Here is an 18,185-nt window from a genome sequence, read left to right as displayed (position 1 = left end):
TTATTTCATACAGTCTAGCTAGCCCGTCATACTGCCTTGACCTCCCAGGTACTGGGGTACCAGATATGTACCAACATGCCCACTCTGGTCAAATCTTACCATATACAGTATTAATTATCAACAGAGCAAGTGTTACCACCTCTACTATGTTAAGTTGTTTGGGGAGCTAAATGAAAGTCAGTTGTGCACACACAAGGAAAAATATTATTTAAGTTTAGACCTTGGATATATTGGCAACTATCCATTCTCACGCAAAACATTGCGTTATTCCACTCTTGTCATCCATGTTTGAAAATGAGCATTTATGTAAAGCTTTGTACTTTGAAGGCACTGACTTTTTCTATTACAGTCTGACCCTTATGAGGAAGGTACCACTGATGCTATCCTCATAAGGACACAGAAGCATCAAGAGTGAACAAATTTCCTAATGTCTTAAACCAAGTAAGAATCAAGACAAGTGTTTGTCTCCACTGTTTGATCATGAGGGTAATCTCTGACTTTATTTGCTATGCTCACCTTCTCCTTGATGGCAAAGCTAAGTCATGGCCCTTATCATGCCTGCAGCAAAGAAGACCAGGCGCTCTCATTCCTAGTACACTTCTCATGGTCTATTTAAGTCTACAGGGTCAATTTCATCAACGAAAGAGGAATTCATTGTGTGACAAACGTGCTCATAAAACAAAGAATGGATTTGGATATGCTTAGTTTCTTGAACTGAAGCAGACTATCATTAATGGTTTTTCCCCCCTTTAATTGAAAAGAGAGAAAAGAAAGGACTTGGAACACATGAACCCTTCAGCGGTTTACAATAGCCATTTCTCAGTTACATTCAACATTTGGAATGGCTGTGGAGTGAAGATGTGGGCAGATTCTGAATAATGCTGAATACTGTACATCAAAAGGGGCATGAATGAGCTGGGGGGGAGTAGCTTCAATTCCATTTGCAAGGAAAGGCTCAGTGTGGAGGTAGTAAGGGTCAAGGGTGTTCACTAATCACTTTGCCCACAAAGGAGGCTGCTTCAGTTCCTGCTGACATCAATAGAAATTCCAAATCCCCCATAACATCTCAGCTGATGCCTTTCATGGCAGGGTCCCTACAATTTCACCTCACATTGGAAACCCTGTGGTCTTTTCTAGCCTATTGGTGGAGTTATAAATGATTGTCTGTCTGCATCAACAAGTGGTAAATCTCCCTTAGTTATAATTTGATTTAAATTAGCCTACCTTGGGAAGCAGTCCTCCACAAGTGCGAATTACCATAAACAGCAGCCTTCTTTGACGATTTACATAATTAAATGAGAGAATATTAAGACATCACTGTGAAGTGGCAACCTAGGAAGTCTGTTTTTTTTTTTTTTTAAGTGAAGAAAAGGATAATCCTTCATGTCTTCCTCATTGCATTGCCCACTTCACTTCATTTAAGATTGCCGCTGTTCTTCAGGGATGTTTTTCTGAGATGGTACACTACCAAATCTGCATTGCATTTCTTGGCATTTTTTTTAAAAAACATACCCAGGTTCAGAGAGGTGTGGAATTGCAGTGTATCGCATTTGTAAAATTACATATGTAATAGGTACTTTGAAACACAGGAAACAAGAAAGATGAAACGCTTCAATTAGTTGTACCTTAGAATATATACATCATTGCTCCTCCAATCCCTATGAGAGAGAAGAGAGTCTCTTCAAAGAGGACACTTGGGAATTCCAAACATTTCTTCTCCTGGGGCGTGAGCTTGAAAATGTCATTGGAAAGTTTTCATCAGTGTCCTTGTCAACGAAGAAATTAAATGAAGCAGGTGCATCCTGCACAGCAAAACGTCATGCAGCATCTTTTAAACTGTCTCTGTACAGAAGACAAAATCCAGCTCCTCCTGTCTAGCCTGAGAAAAGCCTGGACTTGACCTCTGGCACCATGAAGAAGGGAGGGAGGGCTGGAGAGGTGGCTCGGTGGAGGAGAGTGCGAGCTGCTCTTGCAGAGGACCTGTATTGGGTTCTCAGCATCCATGTCTGGTGGTTAGCCTCTGTGAGCATTCACCCCACATGTGTATACACACACATAAATAAGGGCAAGGAGAGATTTTTTTTTAAAGAAGATAAATGCTTTGTTAATTATTAATCATGTAGCCTAAAGAAAACTAAGTATTTTGAAACATCATCTAGAGAATCTTGGCAAGATGTTTGAGAGGTCTTGATGAGGAAGACTAACTGTATGATTTTATCTGCTAGAAGTGCAGAAGAAATGGGGAAAAGAAAAGAAATGGGGTGCAGCACAGCATACCACGGGGTAGAGTGCAGACAAGGGTTATGGTCCCCACCACCGGAGTCTTATTTGCAAAATGCCGATATTACAAGATCAGTTACTCTGCGGAGCTGTGGTGGATTGAAGGTTGGTGTTACCCAGAAGCACACTCCATCAATCATCAGTGTGATCATAGGTGGACTTAGGGTGCTAGTGAGGTTGTGATATGGTGGTTATCATAAAATCTCATCTGAGGAAAAGTTCCTTCACTTTGACTTCCTGGGAGGCAAGAAGGTAATTCAGCTCAACACAATTCAGTAGCCAGTGTTGTTTCAAAGTTCTGAGTTTGACTCTGAGTGGTTTATTTTAGGCACATTTAAGCACAGCACAATTTGGTGAAAACTGTTCTGGTGACAGATAATTCAATTCTGTGTTTACAAAGTGCATATGAATCATCTTTTTTTATAAAGTAAGCTAAAGACAGATCTGACATGACTAAATCAACACTCTTTCTAAAGTCCATGAAAATAGGTTTCATAGATTGACTGAAAACAAATGTATACGCATGTAATAGTAATTTTAGTAAAAATAGTATAAATAAATATAAATATAGTATATATATTTTAGTATATATATTTTATATATTTTATATATATAATACATATTATATATTTTATATATATTTTTAGTATATATATATTTTAATATATATATTGTAAGTATTGTAAGAGTCACAGGGTCCTGGAATTTGCTGTGCAACTGTGTCTCCTAGTAACATCAGTAGCTACAATCATAAAATCTCATCAACGTGACTGCCTAAACATGAGCTAAACAAGGACATCAACAAGATTAGATATCTGCTTAGATTTAATTGTCATTTGGGCATAATCTGGAACCACTTGGGACGGAAGTCTCAGCGAGGAATTGTCTAGCTCACATTGGCCTGCAGGCACCTCTGTGGGAATTGTTTTGAGTATGTTGATTATACGGTGAAACTCAGCCTAACAGTTCTTGGTACCACTACTAGGGACTGACTCCAAGACTATACAAGAAAGGAAAATTGAGCTGAGCATGAGCATGCCCAAATTCATCCTCATTCTGCTCTTGACCATGGATGTGACTATTTCAAGTTCTTCGTACCTTGACTCCCTCACAATGACAGGGACTTAGTGCAAAGTGAAACTATGGAGCCTGTAATAGTTTGAATGATTCCAACAAGACTTGTTATTAAATTGCCTCTGTGACCACATCAGGAGTATGACCATCTTAATTTTTCATTACATTGTGTGTGTGTGTTTGTTTAAGTGTGTGTTTATACATACGTATAGATAAAAATGTGTACATATGTGAAAGTTAGAGGACAGCTGGCAGGAGTCAGTTATCACCTTCCACCATGTGGGGCCCAAAGAATTAGTCAGGTTCTCAGGCTATCAGCAGGCACCTTATCTGCTGAGCCATCTCCTGGGCCAAGGAGTGGGCCTTTTAAGAGGTGACTAGGTCACAGAGACTTTGCTGTTGCCAGTGGATTGATCTTGTTATCTTGGGTGGGCTAGTCCTTGCAGAGACAGCCTGGAAGGGATGATAAAGCAGCAGACCCCCCGCAGATGCTGGTGTGGGGATCTTAGATTTCTCACCTCCATGGTCGTAACCACTTTCTTCTCTTCTTTAAATCATCCAGCCTACAATCTTTTCCTATAGAATTAAAAGACAGACTAAGAAAGGCCTCTTGTTCAAAAGAAAAAAAAATGCTACTGGTGGTACTAAATATCCATCCTTTCATATGTGTATATTTTGTCACATGGGTACGGCTGTCCCTTTAGACTTCTCACACAGGACACAAGTTCAGAGACAAACTTAACAGTTTACGGACAGTGAAAGCAAAACATGAAGCCAGCTGCAGAACTTTTCAAGCCCATCTCTGCCTCTGTAATATCAACTCTTTGTACTCTGGGCTTCAGGCTAAAGTAGAAGTAGATGGAGATTGCAAAAGGAAGCAGTGGAGGAGGTGAGGAGCAAAAGCCACCTCCAGGTCGGACACATCCCTTTACAGAGGTGCCCTAAAACTCCATGTAGACAACCCAGGTGTTTCTTGAGGCTCAGTTGGTACCTGGGTCTTGTGTTTAAATCAGACTACAGACAGTAATGGCGCATTATTCTATATATTCAAAGCTCTCTACCAAATGAAATTATTCAGAGAAAGATTAGGAAGAAAGAGTATATATTTACGTGTGTGTGGATTTCTTTAGAGAACATGCTCTCTCCTTCCCCCATTTGTTTGGCAGTCTTATCAGTGAACAAAGAGTGTGATACATAACAAAAGCCAAGGCAATATTGCAATATAAAAAGGACAAAAATTTAAGAGTAAGTTATTCCAAATTGGCACTTTTTTTTTGTACTTTTCTGATGCTCCTTCCAGTTAGAAAAGGATTTGCCATTCTGTTTTCCAAGGCTGTTTGCACACTGGTACTCTACATGCATAGCCTTTAGAGATAATGTTATTTGTGTTTTATTGTTGTTGTTAGTAATTTTCCTGCTTTCTATGTCTTCTGTGATAGTGATTAAGAATATTTAGTGGGATAACCTACTTCAGAACCTTCCATATGTCCTCATCCTCTGCCATTTGTCATTGAAATGTTGCCCCATCACTATGAGATCAGATCATGTATTCGTTATCTCTACCAGCTTCATAAGCAATTCCTGCTGCCTGTTTGTTGAGATTTTGTTGTTCCCCTGAAAATGTTGTCCTTGCTATTTTTCACTTCTAGAGGATAAAAATGCAAGGAATAGATGCAAAAAATAAGCAATAGTATCTTTCAAAATGTGCTTTATGAATGCTCATGATCATGAAATCTGGTTCCTTAAGTCATTTTATAAGTTAAAAAGATGTCAGCCCTACTATGTCCATCCCCCAAAGACCAACATTTCCGCTAGAAGAACTCTATAAATTACCCTGCTTTTTGAAAGATCTTTTAATCCCAGCTGTGACATTTGTGATTTGGCTAATTATGAAGTACAATTAAAGAATGATTAAGAAAATTTCCCTTCTTAGCCAGAATTCAGGAAGTGTCCTTTGTGCTCTTTTTAATCACCTTTGCAGTCATTTCCAATCTAGCTTTCCTCCTTTTGACATATCCCAAAATAGCCTTTTTAATTCTGTCCAGAGAGTTCTTTCTCTTTATCTGACCGGGCACTGGTTCCTGCTTTACTGACTGCTATTCGGTGAGCTGCCCTTTCAGACCATCTGAAGTCATAAGGTCACCCGGTGCTGCCAATCCCTGGGCTTCTGTTCATCTTCTGGGAATCCTCAGGGCAGGACCCAGCCTCTGAGAGTCTGCGTCTCAGCCCATAACATGAACAAGAGTTTTTTTCAGTTTTATTTATTTGTTCTTTTCTCCTAATAGCCTGAAATGCTCTCTCTTTCTCTCTCTCTCTCTCTCTCTCTCTCTCTCTCTCTCTCTCTCTCTCTCACACACACACACACACACACAATCATTTGCTCATCTCCAAAACTTTAAGATTCAGCTAAGAATTATAATGGAATTGAGATGTATGCATTAGTCGAAAAAAGATCAGACCTTTAGGAGCCTGGATGTAGGGAAATGCATTTATGAGTATTCTGGGATGGAAGCAGGGAGGAGTACTGGAAAGTTCTGGAATGAAGGGTTAGTTCTGAGTAGCTGTTCTTAACCTCACAGTGACCAACCTGATGCTCTTGGTTATGGCTGAGATAGGCTGCTGTGGTCTAAGGAAAGGTGCACTGAGATGGGGTAAGGCGGCCATTGTGGCTTTGGAACCAGCCTGCCCAGGTGAACTTCACAGATGTATCACCCTGTCCAGTGTTAGTGGGCTCTCTGTGGTCTAAAGCCCTTGGCAGAACACTAGAGCCACTTCCTATCAGAAATTCATCATAAAGAATCATTTGCAAATTCAAGGGAATTTTTTTTTTTAATGACTGGTGTTTTGCTTGCCTGTATGTGTGTTTGAAAGTGTCGGCTTTCCTGAAACTGGAGTTACAGACAGCTGTGAGCTGCCATGTGGGTGCTGAGAATCGAAACCTGGTCCTCTGGAAGAGCAACCACTGTTCCTAACAGCTAAGCCCTCTCTCCATTCCCATCAAAGGCACTTTAAAAATACATAATATTTTTCAGTTAAAGAAGACCTTTTGTAGTTTCTATTATTCTTATCGATTATCTACATTTTCTTGGTGAAAATAGCAATGAGGAATAAAAGAGGTTAAGGGATTTGCTGAAGGTCACAGAGGTGACCATTCTAGGCCTCAACCACTCAGTGAACTTTCTAGGTTATGGAGATTCCCATGACAACTCCACTCTAATGACCTTTTAATCAGGCACCAAGGCAGCTGCCACCCTGCTAAAACTCAAGGCTTGGGAACTGTAAAGAAGCCACTTTGTCTTCCTTAATCCATACCCCTAGACCTTTTTGTTGGCTGGCTGATGCCCCTGATATGCCTTTGAGCCTTTCAAATATGTGAAACCAGCAAGAACTGCTTGCCCTTAATGGCTTAAGCATGTGCTCTCCTGCAATTACTCTATCCCACTGTTAGCAGGAAGAAAAAAAAAAATACTGCCCCCAATGCTGAACCAGGCTACCGTTCTATCCTGGGTGTGCAGGAACCTATGAGGAGAGCTGGGCTCTGGAGGACTGAAATGAATGTTCAGGATAATTGAATTAATTTACTCATCAAAAGGGAAGGATGTGAATGACAGTACAAGATGAATGTCAGAGGCAGAGAAGTTTAGAAGAACCTGGGAAAAGGAGATTGTGTGTGATTCAGCAAGGAAAGTGTCCTGTAAACACAGGGACATTAGAGAGTGTGTGGCAGAAGTGACTCTGAGGTCTTAATTAAGGGAATGGGAGTTTGTGTAGGTCCGCAGCTGGGTTTTGTTGGTTTTGAAGTGTGACTATGATGCTCTCCTCCCCATTCCTACACCATCTAGGAGAGCTCCAGCGGGTCTTCAGGAAGGTTTCATGCCCTGAGAGACCTTGATGTAGAACCGTGTCTCAAGCTTCCTAATGCCGTGCCCCCTTAAGACAGTGGGAGGACGCCAACTATGATTAGTTTTATTGCTACTTCATGACTGTAATTTTGATGCTGTGATGAATCATAATGTCTTAGGTGACCCCTGTAAAGGGGTCATTCAACACCTCAAAGGGGGCCAGGACCCACAGGTTGAGAGCCAGTTCTCCAGACACTAGCAACAGCTTCTCTGTGACCATGTGTGTAGGACACGGTGACAGGACTTTCTGATCCTTCCCAGACATTTCATACAAATCTAAAGAAGGCATTTGGGGTTTTCCATGGGACAGCTACTTTGATGGAGAAGTACAAAGAAAAAGACCAACACGAGCTCACCATTGTTGACAGCTTTCTGGAACCATACCCATGTCTTCAGGATTCAAGAATTTTGAGTTGGACTTTCTACTGAGATAGTCCATCTTCACTGTGGCCATTTGACAGCCTCCGGCAGGTTGTTTCTCGTATGCCATCACACACAGCATGGTGGCATTGATTTGCCTAGCTGTGCTTAGTATTATCCTGAAGCCATGTTGTAGTGGAAGAGATTAAGCGAACGTCTGCTAAGGAGTTCCTGACAGACACAGAATATCTGGAGCTAAGGGTACACACAGATTCAGGAGCCAAGTACCTGGGTTCAAACCCTGCTTCTGTCACATATGACTTGTGTTTTATATAATTAAATGTGCTGTGTTTTTCTCATCGATGGAAGGGAGATATCAATGGCAGCTTTCCTTGCAGGATTGGTGAACAGATTAAATTAATAAGCTTATTTAAAGCTTTTAACATCATGTCTGACATACACTGCCTTGTCAGAATTAGCAGTCCTTGTTACTGTGGTTGGCATTGTTAATTATCTTGTGTCTTGTGTCTCTATACCAGACGGTGATTTTATTTTGATGTCCAAGTCTATTATCACCCAACATTTATTGTAGTGTGAATGACTGTAAATCTTATTTTGGGGTGTTTGACACCTGCCATGTATTGCGTCAATGTATGGATCCATGTAATACACACACACACACACACACACACACACAATTAGAAAATATTGTCAGTGTTGTTAATATTTACATTGAAATGACTTAAAGATTTGGAAAAGATAATAAAGCTATCAGGAGGGAGATTTTTGATCACAAACCCAATTTCCATGTTCTGGTAACTGAGCTCTGTTTCTCCCTCCATCTTCTGACCCAGTCCCCATAGCATAGTGTATCTCAGTGACCTGTCTTCACACTATGTATGAGTTACTTTTCCCACTGCATCTGAATACCTGGCAGAAGTGACTTACAGAAGGAAGGGTTTGCTGTAGCGTATCATTCTAGAAGACGCTGTCCATCATGACTGGGAGGGCATCGCACGAGGCTGCTGGTCATCCTGCATCCACACTCGGGAGCCCGAGAGTCATAAATGCTTGCACTCGGCTGTATTCTCCTTTGTATTTCGCCCAGGACCCCAAACCACATGAATGGTACCATTTGAGTTTAGGGTTGGTTTCTTTACCTCTGTTAATCTAATCTAGATGACCCCTCCCAGACACACCATGGCATTGTTTCCACAGTACTTCTAAATCACATCAACTTAACGATACAAGTTAGCCGTCACACCCAAATTCCAGAAGTTTAGCTTTCATTCCAATAACACTACGTCCCCTGTGGTCCCCTACGTGTCCTAAGATTTTTCCACGCCCTGCGACACTTCATGAATCGTTCTTCTCATGTCCAAAGCCCTTTCCGCTTTCACTATCGAGATATTTGTTACTACTCTGAGGCTGGGGGGCGGGAGGTGCTCAGTGGTTAAGAGCACTTGCTGCTCTTGCCAAACACCTGGGTTCAGTTCCCTATATGTTGGTGACTCACAACTGTCTGTAACTCCAGTTCCAGGGATACAACATCTTGTTCTGGCCTCCAAGGCTTTGCATGCACACAGTGAACATACATACATGCAGGCAAACACTCAAACACATAAATTACAATAAATAAGTCTTTATCAGAAAGAAGAAGAACCACAACTAATTCTGGAGGAATAGCCTCAAATTATTTCTTTTTTCAGGTTACCTCTTAACTTCAGGCAAAATCAGAAGCTTTGCATCTGTGTACAGAAAACACACAGCTTAATGGTTCTTTATTCTATTTCTAAATGTCTATCTTTCCCACTAGAGTAAAGGCCCTTCAACATAGATATCTTTTACTTCTTGTCTCTCTGTTCCCAGAATATAAACAACTCATATATTAATAATGATAAATTGATGAATACAAATACGGATCATTTTCTAGAACAGTGTCCTTTGGTTCTGATTATGGTAATGCATAGTAGCTGCAGCCATAGACACTAATGGCTGTGAAGTGGCTGCTGTGGTCAAGAATGGGATGTCCACAGTAGTTAGCTTGGGGGTAATTTGAATCGAAACAGCCACACAGAGTGGGTGCTAAAAGTACAGTATAGGGTGGCATTGTTCTCTCTGGGGATTTTTACCCTCTTCCCTTTCCAGTTACACACCATAGCATAAGAAGACCCACGTCAGAGAACTGGTAGTATTGGATATTATTGGGAGGCTGCAGTATATTCTCGTTCGGAGAGTAGTCCTTTGGAAGGGAGATCCATCCTCTGGAGCCTCACTCAAGATAACTACAATAGTGATTGTGATGGGGATAACAGCCTTCTAAAGACTTGGGGGATGTTAGCAACCCGCAGGAAATGTCTGTAGCGTTTTCAGAATCTCGCACAGCCAGCAAGTGGAAAATCGTATGGGTCACTCCTTATCTGTACCCACCCACCTTCTCTAACATTCTATACATACACACACACATGCATGCACGTCACTCACCCACATGTAAAATGTTAATTTACCTTGTTATTACATGTTTTGCTCATGTTCCATCTTCTCCTTATCCCATGTCATTTCCTTAAGCTTCAAAGTTTTCTTTCTGGTACATTGTATTGTATCGCTTAACATAAGGCAAAGGGCCAATAAATGTTCAGTAAGTGAACAAATAAACAAACCAAGGCATAAGCCAACAACTCCTGTTACTTCCACCACCTACTTTTTCTTCTCAAGAATGAATGTGTAAGAGTGATGCTAACCTTTATCAATGTTCCCCAGTAAGAAGGCAGGTGTGCAGGCACAAAATTATAGGATTACTAGGACATGAAAAAATTCAGTGATGCATTGTAGGCTAGTACACTCTGGTAGACAAGGTCGGTTCAGTGAAGCGGACATGACATTCTTGCAGCTCACTAAAGGGAGTTTAGACTTCGTGAATAGAAAAGAAAAGAAAAAAAAAAAAAAACAACCAAACAGATTTTAACAAAAGGCTTGTTTCCACAATCCCAGTGGTGGTTGGCAAGCTTGCCCAGCCTCCCTAGCTTCTGCACTAATTTGACCTATAATTGTGCAAATCTTTTGTCCTGTAACCTCTATTTGAAAATAAGGAGCCCTGAAAAAAAAGTGTAAAAAGTGCAATCACTACATCTACCTACCCTATACACCTCCTAGACTGACAACAGCTGGGTAATAGCATAGAATGTAAATGGGAGTTCCTGACTGTTCAATCTAAATCAACTCAGAAAACAAAACAAAACAAACAACAAACAAACAAAACAACTGATCAATAACTACTTTCTGAGGCGAAACACAAACACAATTATTAGGAAGTGTGATCTGTAGAGAATTTGCAATCAAATATATCAGTAGGATGCATAAACTAACAAGTCGTGATAAAGAGTGATACATTTAATTATGGAGGTGAGTGTGGCAGAATGGAGGTGTGAGGAAGGGTGAGGAGTTGAGTATGTCTCAGAGAGTGTATTCAGATTCATCTATATGGGTTGGGTACGTGGAGTGGGATGAAAATACACACACACACACACACACACACACACACACACACACACTCCTACAGTTAAAACAATAGAGAAAGGCACGAGGTATGATGAAGTCCCTGGTACAGGAAGATGTGTGGCTGGCTTCCTGGCTCTCTGTGGATCATTGACTATGGGTTTCATCACAAGGCCTCTCTGCATTTCTGAAGTTTGTGAGATGGTTGTTGCCATTATATACAGAATACACTGAAATGAAGAATTCACTAAATCAGAAGGCCATCTATGAAGGCTGAAATAAGCACAGGCTTAGGAATTTAAGGCCCAAGTTACAACTGTAGCTATGAAGACAAAAGCCACGTTTTATAGCACAGTTCCCAGAAGCTGGCTCTCAGCTCCTGCCTTAGTTACTGTTATAGTGCTGAGAAGAGACACCATGAGGAATGCAGCTAATAAAAGAAAGCATTTAACTTGGTTGCAGACAGAAAAGGCAGAAAGATCTGAAAGATCACATCTTATTTTCAGTAAGGAAGGAGAAAGAAAATGAGACTGAACCTGGTATGGGCTTTTGACGTGCCCAGTGTTATACCTCCTCCAAAGAGGCCACACTTCCTAGTCCTTCCTACATGGTTCCGCCAACTGGGAAACACATATTCAACTATATGAGCCTATGGGGTCCATTCTCATTCCAACTCCCATAGCTTCCTTTGTGCCCTACAAGTCATGAGAAAAAAAAGCACACTTCCACCAGTAACAGTGATGGTTCAGGGGGAAGCAGAGAGCCTCCCCAAGTTGATGCTGGTGGAAAAACCCTATCCAGTGTGAGTGATCCCTCGTTTGGAGGCCTAGAATTGGGGGAGTGGGTGTGAAAGCTACTCTGCAAAATTTTTATCATTGTACTTACTTCCTGAGAACCTTTAAAGATCTTGACATTCACAGTCATCTTTATTCTTCAAGGCAGGTTTGTTGGCTATACATGCTCATTTCTTTTCCCCAAGAAAGACCTAAAATTCAGCTAGATTCTGAGCTTTTTCCAACTTTGGTTACAACAGTTGACTACTCCAAATTTCAGTCCAGCACAATCTGATCAGATGTCAGAGAGCCAGAACTGAACACATTGATCTAGGGAAATTTGAGCAATCTAGAGGAGTGTCATTAATAGTAAAATAGAAATTGCTGAAGATGATGAATGGTTTTTGGTTACAGATGGCAAATTGGTACTCTGATCTGCTGTCTTCTAGGAAGGCTTCCACAGCATCACTGAGAATGATGAAGGCCCTCAGCTGCTTTGCTAAGATGCAATGAGAAGGAAGTTAGTGACTCATGTACTCTTTGTTTCAATTTCCTTGTATTTATGAAACCAGTAAATCAGGCACTTTGCTAGTTATTCTGGGTTCAAAGGTATTTTTATAGGCATTTACTCTGACTGTCTAGAAATTTGAATGTTTGTGAGTTAAAACATATTTTAAAAAAATCCAGTGAAGAGTATTAAGTGGTCAGGTAGAGACATGAACAAGGTACCACAAGAATGTCTTGGCCCCACAGGTGATGAAGTAGCTGTTTCTGCATGGGCATGCAGAAAACTTGCCCACAGGAAGAGAGCAGCTTTTCTAGAAGAAGAAAAGATAGAGCTGAAAACATGGTGAACAGGAAGTGCTGCATGAGTGAAGGAGCCCCTGCGGCTAGGGCTAATGGGCAGGGTGATTGTGAAAAGCTGGAAACTCTTCTAAGAAGCAGGCAAGGGTCTCACATTGTTAGGAGGAGTAAGGTAGCCCCAGGGGAGGAAAGAGAGGTGCCTTGAACTTGGTATAACAAAACTGAAAGTTTGAGAATTAATTGTAAAGGATTTGATGGAAGGATCATGGTCAAGGCAACATAATCAGAACGGATTATAGAGAACTACCTTGGGCGAGCCAGGACCACATCTTCAGTCACCTTGCTCCCGTTTGTACAGCCACTTCCTCTGTTCAGTTTAAGGGAACAGTTTAAGTTTAACAGTCAAATAATTTTAGAGGCCAAGCATGAAGAGTAGCCATATCACGGCCCAGTACTCACTAGCATGGAGAGTCCAAGTGAGTAAATTCCTACCACCTTCTTTATTGTAACACAATTCATTCTTGAGACCAGGACAGTTCTTGCCTCCCTGGTTTTTGTTTCCTGATGCCTGAGTTTGCTCTTCCTTGGACTAGAGTAAAATCGCTCCTCTAGCTGGAGGCTTCCTGTAAACTGCTGTCGTGCTAGCATTTCGTCGTCAGTTTTTGGCCCCATTCCATGCTTCTCTCAATCATTCTTCAGAGTAAAAGATGTCATCCAGAGGGGTCTGCCACTTGCATAAGTGAGTTATGACTCCTCGTGACTTCAAGTGGATTTCCAGACACCTTCCTAGCAGAAGCAGCATCTGCCAGCTCCAAAGTGTGAAAAGGACATAATGCCTATGGATGCAGAGACTCACGGCCTGCAGCAACCGATTCAGAAGTGCAGTGCGGGCTCACTCACAGCCCTGTGTGAGGAGCCTCGAGAGCTGCTCTCTAGAAAGAAAGTGCTTTGACATTCGTTCATTCCTCTCTCCTCTTTATAGCCCTTAATTTCTTGTTTTGTGACTGCATGGATAGAATTTGATAAGAGGTTTGAGTGAAGTGTATATGTTATTGATGTGTTACATACAGCATTTCACATCTGGAGGCAAGTGACCCTCATCAACTGTCAGAGAGACTGAGGACAGGAAACAGCCTATATGCAGACAAAGATTGTGACAAAATCAGGCAGCCAGATAACTATGACATAGATAATTTCATCTGAGCCATTTGATGAGGAGTATGTTCAGTGTGCATAAGTATTACTTTCACATACTACATATAAACATTTTTAGCCCCAAAACTAAGGAAATCTTGATAATTTGCAAGCATGTGGACTAACCTTGACAGACGTCAAGTGAAGTGAGTCATAAATAGTAAAATTCTGCACGATGGCATTTACATGAGCAATCTAAACATTTCAAACAGCTACAGAGAGCAGAGTGGTAATTACTGAGGTCTGGACAATGTTCATCAGAGAGAAGAAAGCCTGGACACCTTATATACAACATGGTCAATGTGATTAATTATCATGTGTTGTGTGCTTGCCATTTGCGGAGAGGATATCTTAAAGGCTCTCGCTCCCAAATGCCTATCTTCTGGTATGTGAGGAGATGGCTCTGTTGATTAGCTTCTCTCTGATAACTGCTCACTCTATGCAGTGTGCTTTCTGTATCCATGGGTTCTAAGGCTGTGGGCTCAACCAACCAACGGAAATTACGGGGAAAGCCAGGCTTCCCCGCTGAACATGTAGACTATTGTATTTACTCTCCAACAGTACATTTGGATGACTGTTTAAACAGAAATCACAGAGCTTTATGTAGTTTAAGTGACATGTGCATGGTTTACAATATATCAAAGGTGAGCAACATATAAGTTTTGCTTGAATCCAGGGGACCTGAGATGCACGGAGTTACATACCCATAGGTGCTGCTGGAATCAGCCCACAGGAGACACTGAGGAGCAACTTCATCTGTGTCAGGACGTTAAGGCATCCATGCGGTGCGTGAACATACTTCTGTTATTCACTTCTCTAAAATGACTACCGAAAATGAAGCACAAGTCAACATATCTGCCATTTTAAAATGAAAACTGTGATATACTATTTAGTTTTTTCTTTTTAATGGTGCTTGAGAATAATACATGTAAAGATACTTTTCAAGGTGGAGAATTACTACGGAGTATGGTGATATTGCTGGAGTAGTGGTTCTCCACCTTCCTAATGCTGTGACTCTTTAGCATCATTTCACATGTTGTGGTGACCAACCAAACAAACAATTGCTTCATTGTTACTTCATATCTGTAATTTTGGCACTACTATAAATTATGATGTATATATCTAATATGCATGCATGCTCTCAATCCACAGGTTGAGAACCACTGATTAGACTGACGCTGTTAGGAGAATATTTGGAAAAGGTTCACATGTGGGTACAGAATTGTTTCTGTTCCATAGAAGGGCAGACTCATTCATTCATCAGCCCCATTCCTGTCAACCTTCTTGAAGATGACACATGCCTCATAGAAGGTGCATAAGATTGGGGAGGTGTCCTTTACAGTAGGGAAGTGGAGTGCATAGTGTGGGAAACTAGACTTTTGTGTTTTACAACCACCGGGCTACACTCATTATTCAAGTTAAAAGATCTAACGTGGTTGGCAAAGTCTATCTGTCTGGTCACTTGGCTCAAGATCAGATATTGACAGATTCACCCCGTCTCTAGTGCTTTCATTCTATAAAAATATCAATCCTTCATCCCACTACCCTACACTCACCATGAGGAAAAGGATGGGTCCTGGAAGTACAGCGGTGGATGGGATCTTGACTCAATGGTCATGGGCCTGCCATCTATCAATAAGATGGTCTAGATCCCCTACCGCAAATAAGGTTCATCCAAATCTTTTTCTGTATCTGCTACATAGAATCAAACTGGGAAAGGGTAGTGGATAAGAAACCCTTGTTGAAATTTGACATCTGCAGAAATCCTGGGTTAAGCATGACAGCTGCCAACTAGCTTGTTCACCTTATTAGTTAACTTACCCTTTGGGGGATTATATTTAGTGTGCCTGTAAATTAGGGACAGTAATTTATCTACTTAGTAGTACTCTCTAAGAATCGAATGTAATAATATTATTCTATATGTGTGCGTGCACATATTTTTAACACTGTCTTAGAAAGAATGGAAGACTCAACCATCTAAAGATTCTATCCTTTCTGGGTTCCTTCTGATTAGCAACTCTTTTTTTTTTAACCCATCACTCATTGGCTTCTTTTTTTTACAAATCTCTTTTTACCAATAGAATGAAGCTAAGCTAATTGATTTGTGCATTGGGTAGATATGTAAAAATCTTCTACTTCCAGCACTTGGGGAGGAATAAAAGGTTTGTTCTGTGAATACTTCGGCCAGTAGATAAGAACTTGGAAAGTAAGAATGATGAGTGTGATCTGGTTGTTAGAGGGAAGTAATGTTTCAGATAAGCAAGGAAGTGTCGAGACAATAAGAAAAGACACAGAAAAAGTGATTTGGATAAACTAATTTATGCTAAAATAACAGATACCCTCCTAACCTATTTAAAAATTTCAAACAGGACAACCCAGGAAACATGGACCTGTCCCTTGGGGAGTCTCTACCCCTCTTTCACTCCTGATGTATACTCCTGTGTTCTCATAAGACAGTATTCTACAGGAAAGCAAGAGATGAGTGTTGTTCTTGCCAAGTGCTGAACTTTGAACAAATAAATGGGGATCTGTGATGAACTTAAAATATTAATGTCTGAGTCTAGGAAGGTTTTAGAAGATAACCTAGCAATAGTTTGGTAATAGAAAGGTCCCTGGAACACATCTGAACGTACCCCAGAGCGTTTTCATAAACACAGAGTATGTTTTAAGCTTGTATATAGCTCTTCTTCGTGTGCAGAACAGCTGTGAGTGTGGGAGTATAGTCCTCTTGGGACCTGGGCATATGTTCCTTCCCTGAGAAAATCTGGGAGAAAACCCCGAAGGACACACTGTATTTCTCTCTCAGCCAAGAAGGGAAAATCCTGCCAGGAACACTCCTTGGTCATAAGCAAGTAAGCACTGGGAATAGAGCTGTAAAACCTTATTGTGGGTTAGAGCGAAACATGCATTGATCTATGAATTGAATTTCTGGGTTCAACCTTTGATCCTACAGAAAAAGTGATTTTTTTTTTGTGTGTGTGTGAATAAATGACTATCATGGCTATCTGGACTTCGCTTCTTTCCACATAACATTAGTTAAAAGTGCATGTCCAGCTCGACATAATCATCATATCAGCATTTTCTAGGATACTGGAGCTGAAAGAATACTCAGAATTTCTTAGATCAGCGTTCTTATTTCATAGAACTTAAAAGTGAGGTATAGATATAAAGCCACGGCATTGTCTGAGGCTGCAATATTAGAAGCAGAAACAAGGTTGCAAATAGCGCCCTGATGTCATCAACCAAAGGCTGTTAACACTTAAGAATTCACTTAAAAGTGAAAACTTGAATGTTCTGGTGTGGGTGACAAATCAATCAAACAAACAACAACAACAAAAACACATGACCCTCTCTAAGGAGGAAAAGATCCAAGCCCCTTATGCAAAACATTTTTACTTAATGATTTCAGCTAAATAATGACAGCAAAATATATGTGTTTGGCTTCCTGTATTTCATATTATTTATTCAAAGCACAACTGAAATAAGTGTGAGATGATTCTGTCATCCACACAAATCTTACCTATTTTCTTGTTGGTGGTTTCTGAGTCTTAAAAGCCAGTTTCCCTTCTAAACACCACAGCTGTTGCCCTCCAATAAACTCTCCTGCTAAATTAGGTGCTCGGCTTACGTTAGCAGAATCAGTGAACACAACAAGGTGCCATCTCACACAGAGAGGGCCTTTCTCACTGACTGCATCTCAGCATGTCCTCGGCTGCTCACTCTTGGGCTTTTTGGGTGAGGTGCAACAAGATGGCCTATTCCGGAATGGATCTATCCTGGAGCCCTGATTAAGGATCTTTAGGAAAGAAGGTCTCAAAAACCTACATTTTTACAAATTGGCCAAATTGAAAACTTTCATCCTTAATATTGCCCAATTTTTTTTGTCAAAAAATATATGAAACATCCAGTATATATTTATTCACAAAAAAAATCCAGCAGATGGTAAATATAAAGCTGATGTCTTTCTTCCTATCAAGAAGTTAATGTGCACAGTCATATGCTTCTAAAACACATACTTACATCACAGGGACTAAGCACAATAACACAGTATGTTCTAATTTTAAAACATCTCAGAATTTATATATATGTCATGTGTGGAAAATAGTGAACAGGTATCTATCACCCCAGAGCTAACAAATAGATAACTTGTGTGCATAGGAAATCCAGTCTTATGTACCTTCGAATCAGGAAATGACTTGGTACTTCAGAACATAACTGAGATGTCCCAGAGTCTCTCAAGTGACATCCAGTGAATGGTGTGTGTGTGTGTGTGTGTGTGTGTGTGTGTGTGTGTGTGTGTGTG

At 40.7% G+C, this 18,185-nt stretch overlaps 1 protein-coding gene across 11 annotated transcripts in view; it reads left to right on the top strand.

Annotated features, from left to right (window-relative positions):
• Sema6d (semaphorin 6D) overlaps nucleotides 1-18,185 on the top strand; it is a 563,349-nt gene that overhangs the window by 186,781 nt on the left and 358,383 nt on the right. The gene's annotated exons all lie outside the window — the stretch shown is intronic.

The sequence above is a fragment of the Psammomys obesus genome, unplaced genomic scaffold (assembly GCF_907164565.1).
Source record: "Psammomys obesus unplaced genomic scaffold, mPsaObe1.curated_primary_1811, whole genome shotgun sequence".
Classification (NCBI taxonomy): domain Eukaryota; kingdom Metazoa; phylum Chordata; class Mammalia; order Rodentia; family Muridae; genus Psammomys; species Psammomys obesus.
Note: the sequence above shows the minus strand (reverse complement) of the source record. Positions and strands in the feature narration are given on the sequence as shown.